The following is a 4,657-nucleotide window of genomic DNA, read 5'->3' as shown; positions in this document are numbered from 1 at the left end:
TATATATATATATATATATATATATATATATATAGGTGCAGGAGTGGCTGTGTGGTAAGCAGTTTGCTTACCAACCGCATGGTTCCCGGTTCAGTTGCACTGCATGGCACCTTGGGTAAATGTCTTCTACTATAGCCTCAGGCCAACCAAAGCCTTGTGAGTGGATTTGGTAGATGGAAACTGAAAGAAGCCCATCATATATATATATATATATATATATATATACATGTTTGTGTGTCTGTGTTTGTCCCCCCACTATCACTTGACAACTGATGTTGGTGTGTTTACGTCCCTGTAACTTAGCAGTTCGGCAAAAGAGACTGATAGAATAAGTACTAGGCTTACAAAGAATAAGTCCAGGGGTCGATTTGTTCGACTAAAGGCGGTGCTCCAGCATGGCCACAGTGAAATGACTGAAACAAATAAGAGAATATACATGTGTATACACACACACACACACACACATCATCATCATCATCATCATCATCTTAATGGCCCCTTTCCCTTGCATGGATGAGATGAAATCTGTTAAGGCAGATTTTCTATGGCCTGATTCCCTTTCTTGTAGCTGACCCTCATTTGTTTCCAAGAATGGTAATATCTCCTCACAACCAGACATTCTCACCGAATATTGGAAATGAATGACACTGCTTGTATGAGGGTGACATTCATTTACAACTCTCTCGTGATGTCAAGGCAACGAGACACAAACTTACATATAAACACACACACACATATATATATCTGATAAGCTTCTTTCAGTTTCTATCTACAGATCTGCAAAGCTTTGGTCAACCCAAGGCTACTGTAGAAGATACTTGTCCAAGATTCCACACAGTGAGACTGAACCTGAAACCATGTGATTGTGAAATGAACTTCTAGACCATAACTGCCTGTGCATATATACCATTACCATCATCATCATCATCTAACATCCATTTTCCATGCTGGCATGGGTTACACAGTTTGACCGCTCTAGTCATCTGTTTTGGTTTGTTTTCTTTGCAGCTGGATGCCCTTCCTAATGCCAACCACTCCACAGAGTGTACTGGGTGCCTTTCACGTGTCACCAGCACTGGCCACGGCCAGGATTTCACTCGGCCTGAGGTATTTGGTGACCCTGCCAGTGCAGGTGCCACTTAAAAAGCACCCAGTCCATGCTGTAAAGTGGTCAGTGTTAGGAAGGGAATACAGTTGTAAAAACCTTACCAAAACTGACCTCGCCAGTGCTTTGTGCCACATAAAAAGCACTAAGTCCACTCTGCTGAATGGTTGGTGTTAGGAAGGGTATCCAGCTGTAAAAATCCTGCTAAAACAGTCACAGAAGTCTGGTGCAGGCTTCTGCTTGGCCAGCTCCTGTTAAACCATCCCACCCATGCCAGCATGGGTGGCAAACGTTAAACAATGATGATGATACACTAGAGAAAGAAGTGTGTGTGTGTGTGTGTGCATGTGTGAGTGTGTGCGTGCACATGTCTCCTTGTCTTCACATTGCACGAGAATTATATACAAGCATCACTTTCATTCAGCTGGTGTCCTTTGTTTTCAGTCTTCCTTGAAAAAAAAAACGAGTGTGGCCTTGGTGAAATATTACCTTGCTTGGAAACAGGAGAGAACTGGTGACAGGGAGGACATCAAGCTGTAGAAAATCTGTCACAACAAATCAAGTCAACTCATGCAAGCACGGAAAAGTGGATATCAGAATGAGGATGACAATGTTACTGGGCCCTAACATACTGACTGACAGACTCCAAAAACTCCTCTTTTAATTGAAGTGGCGCTGAGTTGATTTCATGGCATATTGATGAATAATAAATAAAACTCAATTTGACAGTCAGCTGACGTTTCTTAATTCAAAAAGGAAACATTTCTGGTTGAATGAACAAGTTAAACAGAGCCACAAAAACTGGGTCAAGTTCAAAAGAGCTAATGGAAACCACCCCTACCACCTTAACTAATAGCATTTTCTGAAATTCAATAACTTGTTTCCATTCAGCAGCAGCAGCCTACAAAGAGACTGACAGCATGACAGAGTTCGTTGATGCGACATTCATCAGTTAAGTTTATATTTGCACAATGTCTACAGAGCAAATGTTTCTGCTTCCGATTGCTTTCTTCTTTAACAGTTGCATTGATTTTGTGCAAGTTATTGATCACTTGTTGAACTGTCATATACACCATCAAAATAAGAAACAAAACTTAAAAAAAAAAAAATTTTTTAAAAGACAACATTGTACAAGTATTTATCATGGCCAGACGTCAAAATTAAAACTTGGCTCTGTTTTAAAAACACAAATGTATTCTCTTTTATTCTCTTTTACTTGTTTCAGTCTTTTGACTGTGGCCATGCTGGAGCACCGCCAATTTTATTTCATTTTTTAATAATAATATAAAATCAGTGAAAACTGAATAGCTGAACTGAGGAAGACAGCTTCCACATAGGAATATATATTTTCATAATAATAATAATAATAATATATAATAATAATAATAATAACAATGATAATAATAATAAATGCCCTGATGCAGTACCAGGCAATGGCTCTCATGGATTCTGATCTTAACCGATTGGAAATGTTATCAAGTCCCCATAACTTAGCGGTTCGGCAAAAGAGGCCAATAGAATAAGTACTAAGCTTACAAAGAATAAGTCCTGGGGTCGATTTGCTCAACTAAAGGCGGTGCTCCAGCATGGCCGCAGTCAAATGACTGAAACAAGTAAAAGAGTAAAAAATCCATAGAGCTTATTCCTTTAGCATTTAAACCGGCCAAAATATTTTACCTGTTGTATGTTCAGACTGGACAGATCTGGCCTCTCATACTAAACCGACAATATCATTCTAAAAATTAGCAGTTACCTCCTCAAAATCTCAAAGCTACAAAATGATGCATAACTAATTCAAAACAATGTGATTAAATAAGCATTACATTTGAAAAAAATAATGTGACTGCTTAAGGGTTAATTTAGCATCTTGGGAAAGTTGTTGCTGGGATCAATATGAGTGGCGTAAAATGTGTCATGATGCCTCTAAACAGTTTGAATTGAAGAAACAGAAGAATAAAAGAATTCTATCCTGCAATCAGAAGACACGTTTGTCCGATCTCAAGTAAATCCAAAACCACCAGTGTCGCCATTGTGACCTCACAGCAAAATCCATCCCTGGATTCAAATTAAATTCCTGCATCCATCGCAAATAGATGCAACTTCTTTTATTTCTAATCCTGACTTTTTGCTTAAATCTTTTCCATCAAACACTCAAACACCGAAATCGACAGGAGCAACCGTTATTACAACTAGTACTGTTACGATTAAGATGTTTTAGTGAGCAACAGTAATCTTTCTGATAACAAGCCGACACCTGATATCGCAGCCAAATGACATCTGGTAGCACAGTCAGGCCTCAGGGTGAATTGGTTTCCCATTTTAATCTTTCTTGATCTCCCACCGACCTATAATTAGCGCCTGAAATACAGACACTCATGTTACAGACACTAATTGAATGGCGTCATCAAATGAAATCATCATCATCATCGTCATTGTCATCCTGGTCATTAAATAAAAATATTATGAGCTGAGTGGTAAGAAGCTTGTTTCCCAACCACATGGTTCTGGGTTCAGTCCCACTGCGTGGCACCTTGGGCAAGTGTCTTCTACTATAGCCTCGGGCCGACCAAAGCCTTGTGAGTGGATTTGGTAGACGGAAACTGAAAGAAGCCCGTCATATATATGTATATATATGTGTGTGTGTGTGTGTGTGTGTGTGTATGTTTGTGTCTGTGTTTGTCCCCCCAACATCGCTCGACAGCCAAAGTTGGTGTGTTTACATCCCCGTAACTTAGCAGTTCAGCAAATGAGACTGATAGAATAAGTACTAAGCTTACAAAAGAATAAGTCCTGGGGTCGATTTATTCGACTAAAAGTCAGTGTTCCAGCATGGCCGCAGTCAAATGACTGAAACAAGTAAAAGAGTAAAAAGTTATGTAGAAAAAAATTATTTACATGGAGGTAATCGTTCCCATAGCGACAATGCTCTTCTCAATTACATATGACACAGCAGTTAAAGAAATCTTTTGCACATTTTGCATGGATGGTAAGCCAGGGATCTTTCTTGTAGCTGCCACATGTTAGCAATCTCAATTCTCAGGTCTTCATATTTATCAACCTTTTCTCTTTCTTTTATGATGACCTGTTGATCTCCTGGCATTGCTACGTTGATTATTAGGCACTCTTGTCTGTACCTCCTAAAGGTTACTATATCCAGCCTTCGGTGCCCTAACACTTTGTCTGGAAATCAAAGTCCCAGAGGATTTTTGCCTTTCCCTTTTCATCCATTACATAAAGCGGCGAGCTGGCAGAATCGTTAGCACGCCAGACGAAATGCTTAGCAGTATTTCATCTGTTTTCATGTTCTGAGTTCAAATTCCTCTGGGGTCAACTCTGCCTTTCATCCTTTTGAGGTCAATAAATAAAGTACCAGTTACATACTGGGGTTGATGTAATCAACTGGTCTCCTACCCCAAAATTTCAGGTCTTGTGCCTATAGTAGAAAGGATTATTATTATTATTATTATTATTATTATTATTATTATTATTAAGGTGGTGAGCTGGCAGAATCGTTAGCACGTTGGACGAAATGCTTAGTGGTATTTCGCCCAT

The 4,657-nt window shown here is 39.3% G+C and overlaps 1 protein-coding gene across 1 annotated transcript in view; it reads right to left on the bottom strand.

Moving 5' to 3' along the window:
• LOC106869897 (lysosomal-trafficking regulator) overlaps positions 1 to 4,657 on the bottom strand; it is a 189,845-nt gene that overhangs the window by 71,240 nt on the left and 113,948 nt on the right. The gene's annotated exons all lie outside the window — the stretch shown is intronic.

The sequence above is a fragment of the Octopus bimaculoides genome, chromosome 1 (genome assembly GCF_001194135.2).
Source record: "Octopus bimaculoides isolate UCB-OBI-ISO-001 chromosome 1, ASM119413v2, whole genome shotgun sequence".
NCBI lineage: Eukaryota > Metazoa > Mollusca > Cephalopoda > Octopoda > Octopodidae > Octopus > Octopus bimaculoides.
Note: the sequence above shows the minus strand (reverse complement) of the source record. Positions and strands in the feature narration are given on the sequence as shown.